Consider the following 17,229-nt stretch of genomic DNA (forward strand, 5'->3'; position numbering starts at 1 on the left):
GGAACCTTGCTTTTAATCCTGTAAGCATCCTAACAAGACTAGTTGAAATCCAGTATGGTTTTAGGATTTTTGGAGGAATTCAGAGATTTTGCATGACTGAGGGATTTTAGCCTCTGAGGCTGTAAATTCATAATCATTTATTGATACGTACTATCACACCATCTTTTTGTCTTTGGTATATTGTATAAACTTATGTTCTGTGTTGTTGTTGGTTAGCTCTCATCAAACCAACACGGGACTCTGCACCTAAGTAGTCCAGAATCCAAACAGGGTTTGCCATTTTTCGACTTAACTGCAATTTTATTTTTAATATTTATGGCAATGAAACTAATGTCAGATAAAACTCTCGTGAGCCTTGTGTACTAGAGTGTAAATCGATGTAAACTGGCCAAAAATAAGAAAGCTGCATTGTACGCTAGTTTTGCTAGGAAGGAGTGTACATTTTTTGTTCCTGTGAGAGAGATTGCCTGCTACAATGACATATATATAAGATGTGTTTTTGAGTCTTCTTTCTCCCTTATGATCTTATGTTGTCAGTTTTAAAACACTTTTTAAAACCTGTCGATGTTACTGAAGAACTTCTAGGTCTTAATCGGCTGAGTATTAGTATCAAATTGTAGGAAATTTCAAGCGATTTCCATTGATTTTTTCCCTATTTTCTAAAGTCTCCTGGACTAAGAAGGCAGTTAATAGTCCTCCAGTCTCTCTAATACTGTTTAGACCACTAACCCTCCTCGGAGGCATATAGGGCCAAAGTAAAAGGATTTGGTCGCTTACGAAAGCTTCCAAGAAGTTTGTCTTCTACAAGTCGCTTTGTTAACCATCACTACCTTTTTCCCCACCCACACTGACCTGAGATCCTAAAAATGCGGCGAAGTATTTGTCAAATTTCCATTATATCTATTAGGTTTTCTGTTATTGAGGTAAGAATTTTTTCAATTTAAGCAGTAATGTGATTCACATGTTTTTTCAGATATTTAATAAATACCTTTTGCAAGTTAAATTTAAACCGTTTATTCATCATACAGACTACCAGTTTGACTGGTTCACGTGGCTGAGCCAGAACTTACCACTCGAGTTGTATTGTTTTTTTTTTTTTTTTGTTTTTTGCCATGTCAGAACATTCTCGTAGTTCTACTGTTGAAACGCGAGCATTTAGGTCATTGAGGCCGCAGGGCACATAGGCAGGCCTCTACAATTCCTTGGGGCTGTGGCTCAGGGTTTAGTAAGAGTCAAAGTTATTTTAGTTTTTGTATGACATCCGAAGAGTATGAAAACAGATCAGGTCAGACGGCAGCTCACCTTGCCTAAGGCCCCTACCCTCTGCCACTTGGCCACTGGCCCTTTTCAAGGTGAGGCTGCCCATGGGCTGCCTCCCTCAGGCCATTCTCTTCCGTGTTCAAGATGCAGTACAATGGCCTGAGAGGTTTGGTAGCTATTTCACAGCTGACTTGTGCTGAGCCATTCGCCGACTATGGTGAAAGCGTGACTGAGCAGACGATGACTGCCTACTTTTAAGAATACTCTTCACTCAGCAATACTTTTTACACTTATGCGATCAAGCAATTTGCTAATGCATCGTCAATGCGATGTAACACTTTTCTGCATCCGAGTCAGGAATATTGTATTAAATTAGTTAAGAAAATAATTAAACGTTATCGCTGTAAATTTCGGATTTTATTCAAATAGCACATTTCTGGCATCTTCATCATAAGACATATCCACTGACTCCTCGAGCATCCTTTTACGGGCAAGAGCCTGTGCCAGCACATGACTAGCTTAATCTCACAACGAACATCCTCACTGCCGGCTGTCTCCTTTTGTTTGTAAATACATTAGCAGGTTATTTAAATGATATATTTTTTGGACATTGAATTTTCCTACCTTTGTAACTTTGAATATATGTTGACAGGGTGAATCGTTAGATTAGATTACCCATTTACAGATACCTTTTGCAGAAGTCCCAAGACCCACCATATATATATACATATATATATATATATATATATATATATATATATATATATATATATATATATATATATATATATATATATATATATACACATATATATATATACATATATATTATTTTTCAGACACCTTGGGACAAGACATAATGTAGTTTTACAAACCGAAACCTATTGTCTCAAGGTATGTCAAAAGCTACAATGACTATGCCTTGGTTAGCTGCTTATTTCGCTGTCTTGCGAATGATTCTCACAAGAGAGAGAGAGAGAGAGAGAGAGAGAGAGAGAGAGAGAGAGAGAGAGAGAGAGAGAGAGAGAGAGAGACTTGCATAGCTGGGCATTCCCAAATCCTTTGACATGTGGTATTACCAAAACCTGAAGGCGGAAACCAGCGTATGGTCCACGCTATCGGTGGACAGAGGCATGTTTAGATAAAGAAAAAAATTAATAAACATGGCTTAAGATCATGGTACACCCTGTACATCAACCCGCCTTATGCAAATTTTCTTGGTGATAACCATACATTCGGCCTTCTTAGATCTGAACTTGGAAGGGCACGAGTTGTTATCAATCAATCACTGTCGACGGTGGTGTTCAAATTTCGATTCAAAACTGGGACCTCCGGCGCTTTACGCCCCGGTCCCCCACCCCCTGGCCCAGTCAGTTTACTAAACATCCCTTGACATTTCTCACCCTTATAAACAACTAAATTATTACAGCGAAAGAGGCCAAAATAGGTACTGCCTTCCAAGCAAGATCCCATAAACTGAATGCCCTTAAGTAAAAACTAATAATAACCACACATACACACACACACGATAATACATAAATATATATATATATATATATATATATATATATTCCGGCCTGTTGGTAGCTTTCAGAAATCTGAACTTATCCCAATCGCATATAAAGAATAATACAGATTTTGTTGAAAAATTAGTAATTCTCGCAAAATTACGACTTTAAAATGGTCAGTTTTGATGTAACTTCTTTATTTACCAATGTCCCAGTTGACGATTTATTGGCAAATTAACAAGGCATGATTTACCTTTAGCTTCTGACAAAATTTTAGAATTGATAAAATTATGTGTGGATTGCAAGTTTGTTTTTAACGGAAATTATTACAAAGTTTGGGAATTTCGATTCTTAGGGAGTTTTTTGAAAACTTTTGGTTTCGATACGTTGATGACATATTCTGGTTTGGCCCACCTCAGTTTTTTGGACAAGGTAAATCATTTGGTTTAAATTCACCGTTGAAGAGGAAAATAATTGTTCAACCGTTTTAGATGTTTTGGTTCATAGAAGGGATAGAACTTTTGTGTTTGATGTTTACAGAAACCTACCAACGTCTGTTCTTGTCCACTAGATCACCACGTTGTTTTTTGTAGCTGTTTTTAGTTAAGGATATGCAGCCCGGAATTCTTAGACTCAGAATTTTGTAAAATTTACTTAAAAATACATTTTTAATCCAAATTGAAATTTTTTATTCCAATAACAATCAGCCCTTTGGTGAGAAAATATTTTGACACTTCCATATAACGTAAATCTTTGTTTCATTAAAAATTACTGAAAATTTTCAAGATAACTGTTGCCAAAATTCAGGGACACTTCAGAATATCATTGTTCGTAACTCCCAAAACAAATTAATGGCTGTATTTACACGATTCCTTGTGCTGGAAGAAATACCTTGGTCAAACTGGTAAAGAACTAGATTATCGTCTAAAACAGCATCGTTACGCAGTTCGAACAGGCCAATTGACAAATTTGTACATATGAATGATTTTAACCATTGTATGGACTGGAAAAATTCATCTGAGATAATTTTTGTAACACATTGTTAAGAGAAATATACAATCTGCCTTTATTAAGCATTTTAACAATCAACTTATGAATATTAGTTCGGCATTAGATAGTTACCTTGTTCATAAAATTGTAGGTGTTACCTTTTAGCAATAGCCTGTTCTAACTGTAGTTTCAGTTCTTAAGTATTTTTAAAGTATTTTTGTTTGGTATGTGACAATTTGACTTCAAACTAGTGATTGCATTCAGTAATGATGTTTAGCTTGTTAGTGGCTTTGATCTTTGTTTTGTGAAGTTTTCTTGTTTATGTCTATCTTTATTTATTTTACTTTGTATAAGAAGTGTATATTGGTACCTGGTCTTTAATTTTCACCTTTCATGTGGTCGTCTATATATATATATATATGTGTGTGTGTGTGTGTATACAGTATACATATATACTGTATATATAATATATATATAAAATATATATACAGTATATATATGTGTGTATGTGTGTACATACATACACGGTACACGTTAACCTTGGAATGAATAGTTGTCGAGATTAGTTTTGCCATAAATCACGAAATAAAAAAAATGATCCTGAATAAAATGCAAGCTGTGTTCGGCGATTACACTCCTTAGATCATGAGAAAATGACCCATGTCAGGTGAGCACAAGGCTGACTTTCATTTAAAACTCCCTTTGCAAGAAGGTGAGTCAAACTTGATATCACCAAAGACAATCGACTTTTGAAAGGTGCTAGCTTATCTGCCGAGATATAAAGATAACCTTCCTCAAACAAGACGCAGGGTGAATGCACTTTTTTTATATAAGGAACATCAAGATGGGAATTACTTCAATTTCAAATTTTTTAACTGATTCGGACTTTCATCTCTTGGGCAATGCTTCTGTATACAGTAGTTATGAATTTCATGATATCTGAACACATTTTCCTGTTTATTAAAATTTAAATATCTCTGCTGACATTTTCCCTAACCTAATACAACCGTTACTGCACAAAACTGCGCAATATACTCGTTGACATACATTCCACCCGCTATTGTTCACAGGGCGGTTACTAAACAAGAAAATACAAAACCAAGGTAGAAAGCGTGGCGGGTGGTTCTGCATACTTGATGCGGTGTAAAGAGGTTTATTCGTAGATTAGGGAAAGAGAGGTGCAAATATCTGGAAACGTGGTAAAATAAAACAGCACGGACGGACAACAAGATCAGTTACTGAAACTGGAGTATGAACATTGATGACAACGATGGACAGTTCAAAAGTGTTTTGAAGAGTAAACATTGACAACAGCTCTTGCCAATGTTTGGTAATGAAAAGAAGGTAATATTACAGTATTTAAACTTGAAGTCCTCCTCGGCCTCTGTGGGGTCATAGGGTAGGCGCTGAACTCCAGTTAGGGGTCCAAGTTCACTGGTCCCTTGTGTGTGTTGTTTAAGGTGATGTGTAATCAAAAGTGTGTCTGCTAAAAATAATTACCAGTTTATCTGCTCACAGAGGCAGAGATTGTAAAAAAAACAAACGGGATAAAGGTCTGGACCTCAAGCGAATAGTGTAGTGTGGCCGCAACTGGGTCTGTGAAGTGAGCGCTTAGGAACCAGGAACCAGGTAGAAACCTAGCACGGCCTCTTGCTCTTCAGCAGCCACTTTTTGATAAATCTGAAAAATTTAGCAGTTTAAATGCTTACAAAAGCGGAGATTTACGATATTCTCTAAATTCTATCGGTCCGTATCCCCTAACACATGTTTTTGTTTATTTACGTTCCCTCTTTATTCCCTTTGTCTTTTTACAATCTCGGCTTCTGTAAGCAACTAAACTGCTCATTTTTTCATTCTCTTCCATGATTTTATGTTTGATAAGTCTGCGTGCTGATCTTGACTTTATGCAACGCAGTGAGTTTGGACCCCTAAAATGTAGGATTACCGAAAAGAGAATGGGAAATGAAGGCCACAAAAAAGGGCGTTGGAAAGAATAATGGAGAGAGAGAGAGAGAGAGAGAACTACAAACACAAATACTGGCTTCAAAATTCAGCAAAAACGTTAGAGGAAAAGGGCTTCAATCTCCAGGATGCGGAACAGGGTGTGCAAGATAGAGAACACTGGGACAACATTTGTCAGAGGGCTGACGTGCTACTGAAGAGAGAGTATCCAAGTGACCATGCAGATTCTTAGGTTACTTACTTCACTGAGGGGCAGTTCCATGGTTCACTAGCTAAAATATGAATGCACAGCCAATGTTACCTCTCTCTCTCTCTCCTTTCTCTATATATATATATATATATAATATATATATATATATATATATATATATATATATATATATATATATATATATATATATATATATATATATATATGTGTGTATGTGTGTGTGTGTGTGTGTGTGTGTGTGTGTACAATATATGTATGTACGATAAAAACCGACTAAAACTGAGTGATGCAATGTGCTAGTTGGCGAGGATGTGTGATATTGAAGGTAATTTGTTGACCAATCAAAAGTTTTATGATGGTGGTGAAACGTGTGTAGAATATCCAGACGGAGGCGTGACTCACATGGTGTAAGAGGGTTTTACCCTAGACGTACGATGTGTGATAAGGAAATGGGTCGTGAATGGAATGTGGAACGGCTGATGTTTACGGGCTACCCTACAGCGAGAGACCTAAAACGAATGTCTGATGTTTGTAAATGTTGCAATGTTGATTGGGTATAGTGAAGAGAAACTGCATAAAATGGTAGAAGGATTTGAAAGTATTTGCTAAAGAGAAAGTTGACAGTAAATGTGAGCATATGGACGCCAGGGAGGTGGAGCGAAGAGCGTTAATGTGTGGTAAGAATGAAAACTTGATTTGTGCAAGTTTATGGTAGAAAATTTAATGAATTGTGGATGAGAGTGGAATGAAATGAATCACAGAATAAGTGATGCAAGGAAAGTATCAGGGAGCATGGAAAAGATTTGTGCGAAGTGTCTATGGAAGCCAAAGTTGGAATGTATAAGGAGATTATTGAACTTTCCTTTATGGATGCTAAATGTGGGAGTTTCATGTGTGAGATGAACTGCTTACAAGGTCTGTTTGGAGTAAGTAGGACTGAAAGTGAGAAATGGGTGGATATGGAAATGGTTAACACATTAGCATAGGTTAAAAAAAAAAAGGGATCAAAATGTTTTGGGTGATCTGGTCATGTGGAGAGAATGGAAGATGAGAGGCTGGTGAAAGGGAGGAATGAGAAGAGGAAGGCCTGGAAATTGCTGGAAGGGTGGAGTGAAAGAAATACTGGGTAGGGTCTTGACATTCAGAAAATGAGTCAATAGATGCAAGATAGTCTAGAGTTGAATGATGGAGTGTGTGCAGATGAAAGGGGGAGGGGTCACCAAGCGTTTCTAAGGAGCCTCTTGGGTGGCTGTATCAACATTAAGTGTTGCAGAGGGTTTTTTTTTCACTGGTTCACCCTCGATTCAACAATTCAAGTGTGAACTTGGCTAAGACTTCTTTCCTGAAGCCACCTCTTATTAGGGAGAATTGCTCCTCTCTTTATATATATATAAATATATAAATTATATATATATATATATGTATGTGTGTATATGTATGTATATATGTGTATATATATGTACATATATATATGTATATATATATATATATATATATATATATATATATATATATATATATATAGAGAGAGAGAGAGAGAGAGAGAGAGAGAGAGAGAGAGAGAGAGAGAGAATGTCATTGTATTTTTTATTAAATCAGGACTACGCCAACACAAATTCCAACTTGAATGGAGGGTAAAAGGAATGTGAAGAAGACACCAGTAACCTTGGAATTCCTTTCACTTGAATCTTGTCCAAGTGGGGTCCCACCCTTGAGTATGACGAGGTGGCCGAGTGGTTAAGGCGTTGGACTGCTAATCCAATAGGGTCTCCCTGCGTGGGTTCGAATCCCATCCTCGTCGATCGTGACCTTTTGTTCTTCATTTGCGTGTAAACGTTTTGCTCCGTGAAACGTTTTATCACTACAGAACCGAGTGCTATAAAACGCTGCAGTATTTGCAACCTTTTTAAGCAATGTCGATTGCCTTTGCGTCGTTCGTTCTATCGATTTTGGCCCAGGACGTTCGGAACTAATGTTTTCATAGATGTTACCTGCTTCAGGTTCATGTCTAGGCTACTACTTCCAATTCTCCGCTGGCTGCTATATTTTTATTGCCAGTACCAACTTATGACTCGTACTTTAGTCTTCGAGTTTGTTTCTAGTTTTCATTTCATAAACTGTTGATGAATATTGTATCCTTAAATATTAATTTTCAGTGACGTACATTTTTTTTTATTTAATTCTTAGTGCCCTACATTTTTCCATTTATGCCTCACTGCCATATATTCGGTATTCTTTTATAGCTGTGAGTTTCAATTTATAATTCTCTCCCTAAGTTTGTTAAAGTAAGTTTCCATTTTCACCCTGTTATCAGTTTCGAAACCGGCTTAAATGTCTGACTCAGCGCTTCCGCTCTTCATCCGCCAGCTTGAACTCTTCCGTGGGTTTTGCGTCGATGAGGAGCATCTTCGGTCTAACTCAAACTTGTAGCATTCTTTTTTTTATTTCTCGACTCTCACCTTCGATTTTATATCCCAAAGCTTTATTTCTGTTTTCTAAATTGTGGGAAACGACAAGTTTTATCTTGTAACTTTGCTTCAGTTTTGTAAATTATTGCTATTACACACATATATATCTATATATATACATATTGATATATAAAAATGTATGTGTATACGTATATGTGTAATATAGTGTATATATATATATATATATATATATATATATATATATATATATATATATATATATATATATATATATATCAATAACCACAATACCCTCTTAACTTCTGGTAAGGAATACATTCGACGTCGACACCTACCTAGGGATCATTACCCTGTGACCTGTGGGTACATTACATTCCTCCGTGGGAGGAATGTAATGTACTGCTTTCTTATTCCCTAAAAGTACATATGAATCCCGATCCATCTGTTGAGTGATTTGTTCCCTACCGTATTCTGAATAATAAACTGTTTATGGATAACCAACGAAGTTGTTTATCCATAAACAGTTTACTTTTCTCGGAAGCACAATTGTAGGAGCGAGTTGTTATCAAGATCCGCTACATACAACACACTTCCACATTTGTGTGTCCGTTTCGTAATATCGTGAAGGTAGGCTAATGGGTTATGTTTAATATGTTCTTAATAAGTGGGTTTTGACTGGTATTGTTCGGAGTTTATTTGGATATTTATTGATTGTAAGTTATGGTATTTAAATACGATTTTACTAATTACATACGTATGTGATAAAAAATTGGCATATATATATATATATATATATATATATATATATATGATATATATATATATATATAAAATTTCAAAATAAAAAATGGAGGTACAATGTCTTATTTTTAAATAACAAATATAATGATTGATTTCATATATACTAACGGTATCAAAGCTGAATATTTTAACTGATATGACTCAGACACCAACCAATTAGTTATTCCATGCATCACCCACTTCCGCCGGTGGCTTTAAGTGCATTTTAGCACTCTGTCCCTCGCACCAAAGTCCTGAGATGGGTTGTTAGTTTCACTGATATGTGGGCTATTAAGATGACACAAAAGATGGGCTACGTGACTAGTAAATGACTAGATTTTGGGGTAGATCGGATTCATCTTTCCTAGATAGTGACCCGAAGGGTTTTTGGGGGGTTCGTTATCTAGGACTAATATTTCTTTTGTTTGTTTTTACGGTAATCCCAAAAGGCTTGTACTAAACACGCCGCAAAGGTGGGTACATACCGGGTTAAAACCCGTGGGGGTCACTTTCTAGGAAAGATCCCACAGATCCTTAGGTCTGGGACTTCCAACTTTTCTGGGTCCCACAGGAGCGCAGCTGACGCCGTCACTCATATTCTCCCAGGGACGGTTGGGAAACACGTCCAAGCCATCTCCGTTTCCCTTTCATCATTATCTCATCTACATATGGAACTCCCGTAACGACCATTATGGTATAATTTCTTACTCTGTACTGCCACATGACTGCTAACACTTTTCTTGAAGTTTTATCCTCAAATTTAACAAAATCTTTTAAGACACTGTTTCACTGATATAGGCCTACCATGATTCTTTTCTGTGCAGCAATACAGATCGAACTAAACTGATGCGCAAATTTATTTTCATATGCGTTTCCGATCTGATTTCCAAGCCTTATTCGGTCAGTCCCATTTTTATTTGCCTATTTTTGTCTTTTGCTAAATTTCATCTCAAGAGGACCTATACTGATGTTATTGTTTTTAAAATATTGAGATACACCTCATTATGAATCAATGCTCCAGCTAGGGCTATTTCACCTCTTTGTGCATAGCCTACTCTGTTCTCATTTTTCTCAGACTTATTTTGAGCTCTATCTATTCAGATATATAATCACTCCACTCTAAACCTTTTCCCCCCTCTTCTATCTCCGACCACTTCTCATTACAAAATGAATGAAAAGAGCAAACATCAAAGGTGAGATAACATTCCCCTCTAGCATCCCACAACATTCTGCAAATTCACTAGACAAGCCACCATCACTATTTACTTCGCATCTATTTTGTTCGTGAATATTTTCAATTAGCATTACATATTTTGTGGGGATGCCTTGTGACATTCCATAACACTGGTCTATAGACGTTGTCAAATGATCCCCCGTAATCAACAAAATCGAATTTTGAAACTACACACACTGCTGCATAATGCACCTTAATGCTGGTCAGTGCAACTAGGGTCTTTTCTAAAGCGGCACTGTTCATCTCTCTATATATTTCGTCAGTTTCTTTCTGCAGCCTGGTGAGAATCAGCATACAGAATATTTTCATTACAACCGACGTAAGTGTAATGCCTCTAGAGTCACCAAACTGAGTTAGGTCTTATTTCTTTGGTATTGTTGCTAAAACTCCTTCATTCTTTATGCTGTACACAGTCTAGTTAGTATGCGGTGTGTCATTTCATTTTCAGCTTAAATAATTTCTGCAGTGTTTCCATCATAACCTAGTGTTCTATCTCCTGTTTTTTTTTTTTATATAGATTCCAATTAAAATCACTATATTCATTCTTCAGCTTCCGATATATCGATCAAATCCAGTCTGTATCTCTTATTCAAGACCTGTCTCGCATGTCCCTCTTACTGCTGCGCGGTCTTTCCTTATGTAGGTTATTTGGGGCCTCTGGCCCCTCATCGTGAGACATAATCTCCTCAAATACTCAACTTTCTCACGGGAGAGAGGGAAACGCGTGCTTCCTTGATATCTTTATTCCTCTCACAAAAAATTCAAAATTCAAACAGCTTGGGGAGAACGTAACAGGTTCCACAGTTCTTTTTTATAATTCCCAGTTCACTCAAAAATTCACAATAAAGGTACAAACAAGATACAAAACACAATTGGTACATCAATTTACAACTTCAATATAAAAATAGCAAGAAACTCTGAAAAGAAAGGGCATAAATACGACACAGCACAGGGTGTGGGTGTCAAGGCACAGGAATGGGTAACTTCTAAGGCGTCACCCTAATAAAGGAAACAATAATTGTTTTGCAACACAAACACATATATACCTGATTAAACACACTCCACAATTGTCATATAAGTAAAGTTTAGCAATACTCAGAAAATCTACTTAAATTTCCACATATTGATACAATGTAAACAAATAGGGAGCGTTCTTTTAGACGCTAAACGTACATTTTAACAAACGTAAACACAAGATCGAGAGCATTCTTTTGGACAAAAAAAACATACATTTAACACCTTATATTGACCGACCCTCTCCGCCTTTTGACAGATATTTTGCTCTTCCTTTTCATCCATGGATGTTTTATTAATAATTAAGTGAACTACCTTAATATAATCCACTACCTGAATACATGATTTTGTCAGCAATCAGCCTGTGTCCAATCTTTGTTGAACTTGACTATCTGAGTACTTACCACATTCTCCGCTTGGTGAATGTTTTCTCAGATTACTTTCTACTTGAGTCTGTTCTTCGTTATATCCCCAGGAATCGTCCAATATCCAGGGTTTCCGTCTTATTACCTGTTTCTTTCCCAGCAATATGATACATGTTCCCAGTGTTACACCAATCTTCTTTCATTGTCTGCACCTCCTTAGGTGTGGTTTCTAAACTGCAAACTTGTTTCGACATTCACTTGCAAAAGTCTCTCCATTTTCCTCTTCAAGAAGCTTTATTGAATTAAATCCAGACACTGTCAGCTTTTTTCGTTGGGTGCTTTCGATTCCAGCTTCAGCATGACGATAACTGGTTGGTGATCACTACCAACATACTGCATGTTCCTATATATATATATATATATATATATATATATATATATATATATATATATATATATATATATATATATATATATATATATATATATATATAAATTTTGTCTCCTAAAAATACGCTACCGACTGATGAAACTCTACGGTGAACTCTACAAATATTTCAAATTGCCGGCAATCTGTAGTGAATTTAGGTCAGTTCTCAACCCTTTTCCCCTCACCAGTCCACCTGTCTTGAGCCTTGCGAAACCAGGCTTGAGATAACCTTAATTTAGAAGAATTTCCGAGAGATGCTGTTCACCAGGTTGCCCGTTAAAACTGCCCGGGTATGGCAACAATCCCATTTTATGAGATTTATTTAAATATGATAAAAAGTGCTTCTTTCAGTAAGTAGTGTTACTCTTAAGACAATTGCTCGCAAAGCATGAGAATAACGGCAATGTCACCATCTTTATTTATAAAACGGTAGGGGTCATTTACATGAATTACATATGTTAGTAGCATTAAATTCTATGGAAACTCGCTTTGTCTTCGATTCACTTGCATGCACTTTGTACGTCATTGATAATTTTATACAAACACTGTATCACAATGGTTCGTTTCAATAATAATCATAATAAAAATAATTTACAAACTTGTTAACCAGTTATCAAGGAAGAAACTGGCGATACGATTACCAAAAGTTATAGGTAATTCATGACGCTATTTCACGTCATCTAAATCTTCCCAAGTAATCACTGACAAAGTTTTGAAACGAACATCAGCAAAATTTAGACCATTAAAATTAGATTAAAAGCTTACGATTGTCGTCTCTTAAATAGGCCTACCGTCATTATCGATCTATTTACCGAGGGAAAATGCACATCAATGTGTCTCATAAGTGTGTGTGTGTGTGTGTGTGTGTGTGTGTGTGTGTGAGACCTCCGCTCCCCCTTATGTCATGCCTCTCAGGTGTGTGTGTGTGTGTGTGTGTGTGTGAGAACAACCCCCCCCCCCTCATTTTATGAGAGGGAGCGCACAAACACATACGCGCGCGTAAAGATAACAATTTGGGGTTTCTCCCTAGATGGAACCTGACACAAATGTATTAAAATGTAAAGCAAGAAATAATATTTAAGTGCAATAAAAATTCAATGCTAAAACATCTCAAATATGGAAAGAAGACGGTAAAATTTATCAGGCCACAGCCGTCGCCATATTTCTTTTGTAACTGTGGAAACTTTGGCCTGGCAAAATTTTTGCCAGGGGTACCCACCAACACACACGCACGTGCGCGCACACATGCATGAATACTTTTCCTATTGTGACATGGTGTCATGTGGCACTGTTTCAGTGACATGGTGTCATGTGGCACTGATTCCCACGCCTAGATAGCTCAGTTGGGAGAGCGTTAGACTGAAGATCTAAAGGTCCCCGGTTCAATCCCGGGTCTGGGCAATGGAAACGTTTTAAACTCGTAGAAGATTGCCTAACGTCATCATGAAACTCATTCTTAACATATACTTGCACATAGTTGGCCCCTCACGCCAAGTCCAGGGGGTGTAGCTCAGTGGTAGAGCATTCGACTGCAGATCGAGAGGTCCCCGGTTCAATCCCGGGCGCCCCCTGCGAAACCGTCTTTTGTAATTGTAAAGGAGGGACGGAATATTCAATTTTCTGTCCCGAGTGAGAGAATCAATAGGATACAGGAAGCACCTCAGGTGTGGAATTGAATGCTTGGTGAACTCACTTCAAGCACTGCGTCAGAATGCGCGCATGATGTTGGTATTGTCTGACTGTCAGTAACCAGAAAAGGAATCACTTTAAAACTGCAATAGTGCTTTCATGGCTCCTTCACCCTGACTGCCTGTGTGTCACTTACATGAACCTCGAGATACCTTGTGACTTAACATTTCTCCAGAATTCTTTATGATGATTTAATTTCTACTGTTTAAGATACATCTAATTTTTTCGAGGAAGCTAAATTACTAGCTACGGGCGTATGTCTCCCATATGAAACAGAATGTAAAGCAACAGGACCATCCACTGAAAGCTATATGTTTCAGGTGGAACTTGAAAAAACCTGAATGCTACAGGTTAATATTTCCTGTACTTGAAATATTAAAGCTACAGTTGTATTGTTCCAGTACGAAGTGAAAAATGGCATTTCTATTATAAAATTACTAGAGGCTACAGGTGTATGATTTCTGTAATGTAAAAATTAAGCGATATTCCAATCCAGGAACAAAAACTGATAGCTAAAGGCATATGATGCCTGCACAGTCTGAAGAGCAATGGGGATCTTACACTTCAGGCACAGAAAACTGACAGCTATAGGCGTGTGAAGTAAAAAAAAAAATGAAACCCACTTCAGGCACTAAAACCTAAAGACTTCAGGAATACAGTTCCTATATGGGGTGGAAAACAATGGGACCTTACACTTCTGGCCAGAAAAATTGAAAGCTACTGGTGCAAGAATACCGCATTAAAGCCAGAATAAAGAAAAAAAAAAACTAGGCTACAGCCATTTCATTCCTATACGCACTGAAGCACAGAATAGGCTACATTCCAGGTGAAGCAATAAAAATTGAACGCTACTGGTGTGTGTGTGTTGGGGAGGGGGCGGGGCTGCTACTAGAGAAAGCTATTCATGAAATTTTCTTCTCTAAAAAACTGAATTATGCTGATATAGTGAAAAAGTTTAAAGGGCTATTTTTGTATTATTTGAGTAAACGAAGTATTAACCACGTTTATACCTGCTTATCATAAAGAGACCAAAACAAAAATCAACGTTTTTTTAATGAATTTCAAGTCAATACTCAACGAAACCGTAACAATAGGCTACTTGGCGACTGTGAAATATTTACAATGCAATATAAATGATTCGCAACGAACGCCGGAGTGGGTAGAAAGCCACATACGATATATATATATATATATATATATATATATATATATATATATATATATATATATATATATATATATATATATATATATATATATATATATATATATATATATATATATATCCATCCACACGTAAGTAATTTTTTCATAGTTGGCGGTGAAAGTACTCACAAAATTCACCGTTTTCTTCTACATCAATAGTCTCACAATGTCACTGCCAAGGTCATAGCAAGACCACCGCTGCTTAGTATCAATACTCTTCGTCTCGCCTACGAACATTTATCGCAAACATCTGCTTTTTTTAAATTCCCTTCATTTCTTAGTTAAGATCATTTAAGATAATTATATCAGTACCAAGTAACTAAAATCTGTATGGTGCTGACGCTTCGTTGGTTTAGATTAAGCTCGCTCATGTCAGAGCGGGACCTTGCCGCCCGAAATGCAAGCTATAGGCCTAATGTATGTTAGGTGGCTGTTTGTGAAAGGCGGTAGGAAAACTGGGGTAGGCCTCGGATTCTTTCAGCCAATAACGATGCTTCAAGTGTATTTAACAGCAGGTACAAACTTGACTTAAGCAGTGTCGCCTTTATGAGGGGAGGAGGGAAACTTTCTCCCCTTTCAAAGAGGCTGCCTCCACGTGGCATAGGAAGGCAAAGTGTTATATATCTAATAATTATGTAAAGTAATAACAAATTACATAATAATATTTGGTGTCAATTGCTAGTTGGACTCAACTGTATTACCCAAAGTCTTATTATAAAGCAACGTAATCTGAAGTCCCATAAAGGAAAAATGGTACAGAGGATCTAGATATAAGCTGTGCATCATATCAAAAGTGCATGACGTCACTTAGCAGCCATTAACTTGCACAGCCAAGAAGAGTAATGAAATCGCGACCACCAGGATTATATCGAAGCAGTTCTTAGGTGTTGAAAAATGACTGCATATAATAAATATTAGAACGAGCTTGTGAATAGCATAAAACGGTACTGAGTACATTATCATGAACTATTAGAATGTAAGTTTCAAGGGGATTAGTCCCTACCCAAGCCCAAGAACACATAATGTGTGTCCCTGTATCCAGATTTGACAAGAAACGCGATATCAAAACTGAACCATTAACATTTTTGAAGAGATAACTACATATAGTTTGTAGCAGTTCACTGGGCATATTTTCAACAGGAACAGTTAGAAATGATAAGGGTCCACTATACCCAGACACTCAAAAGTTTTAAATTGTGCTCTACTGAAAGTCATTTCGTTAGCCTAATAACATTTTATAAAGAAAAAATTAGTTAAAACCTTTTGTTAATAGCTAAATAATCACATTAATACCTCACAAAAAATTCATGTAAGATCCGTCAAGTTGCCAGTATACCAAGTTACTATATCAACTGACAACGAATGCAAGACGTAACATCACATAGGACTGGCCATTGTGCCCGTGGCACTGTGCCCTTTTGTCTTAGGTTTGCAGCCTTCCAAGTTTTTTATAATAAAAAATATAAGTAAATAAATAAATATTTTTGTACTATAAAATCATTTACGGGAGTCTGGCGTTATTTAAGTGAAGTCTTTTACTGAGGTAAGGCTATGAAATTCATATTAACATTGGGGGGGGGTGTTAAAAAAAAACTCCATTCAGCACCCTCTTATTTTTCTAAATATCGCAGATTCATACGTCTACTTTTTTAAGACCTTCAGAGAAATTTCAGGTAAATGACTAAAACCCGTTGTTTGGCAAACACGTCAATTTTCAGTCTCGCTCCTACTCCTACTCCTACAGAAGCATTATGAAAAAATTAAGCCTTTGCAGACAAACAGAGATAAGATTTCTCACTCCAGTCTTGGTACGTGTGAGTTTTCCTTCCTAATCCTCTATCCTCTTAATCTTATTTTATCCTCACTTAAAGGCCCAAGATTTTTGCTGCCTTGGGTTAGCTTGGGTATTAAAAGTACCTCAGTCATGTCCATGTATCTGCTGTAACAAGTACCAAGAAGCTATCACGCTTCTTACAGAGTACTTTTGTACTACTTCTGCATTAGAATAAAATATGGGTGTATGCCAAAGGCAAACTCAAGGAAACTTGACAGTAAAACAATAAAAAGTAAAAAATGCGCCGAAGTTTCTTCAGCGCAATCGAGTTTTCTGTATACCCGCTGCAGCGTATAATCAAGGCCACCGAAAACAGA

General features: G+C 36.9%; 1 protein-coding gene and 3 non-coding genes across 5 annotated transcripts in view; all 4 read left to right on the forward strand.

Annotated features, from left to right (window-relative positions):
• The window catches only part of LOC136848078 (prostaglandin reductase 1-like), a 98,579-nt gene that overhangs the window by 22,208 nt on the left and 59,142 nt on the right, over nt 1–17,229 (forward strand). The window contains exon 1 of one of the 2 annotated variants that reach the window (XM_067120258.1): nt 5,288–5,387. The exons of the other annotated variant lie outside the window; for it this stretch is intronic. The gene's annotated coding sequence lies outside the window, so the exon portion shown is untranslated. Of the gene's footprint in view, nt 1–5,287; nt 5,388–17,229 lie in introns of those variants that run through there. 2 annotated transcript variants of the gene reach the window in all.
• On the forward strand, nt 7,651–7,732 carry TRNAS-GCU (transfer RNA serine (anticodon GCU)). Its single transcript has one exon. It is a non-coding gene; the product is annotated as a tRNA-Ser (tRNA).
• TRNAF-GAA (transfer RNA phenylalanine (anticodon GAA)) lies at nt 13,512–13,584 on the forward strand. Its single transcript has one exon. It is a non-coding gene; the product is annotated as a tRNA-Phe (tRNA).
• TRNAC-GCA (transfer RNA cysteine (anticodon GCA)) lies at nt 13,683–13,754 on the forward strand. Its single transcript has one exon. It is a non-coding gene; the product is annotated as a tRNA-Cys (tRNA).

This window comes from Macrobrachium rosenbergii, chromosome 18 (assembly GCF_040412425.1).
Source record: "Macrobrachium rosenbergii isolate ZJJX-2024 chromosome 18, ASM4041242v1, whole genome shotgun sequence".
In the NCBI taxonomy this organism is placed as follows: domain Eukaryota; kingdom Metazoa; phylum Arthropoda; class Malacostraca; order Decapoda; family Palaemonidae; genus Macrobrachium; species Macrobrachium rosenbergii.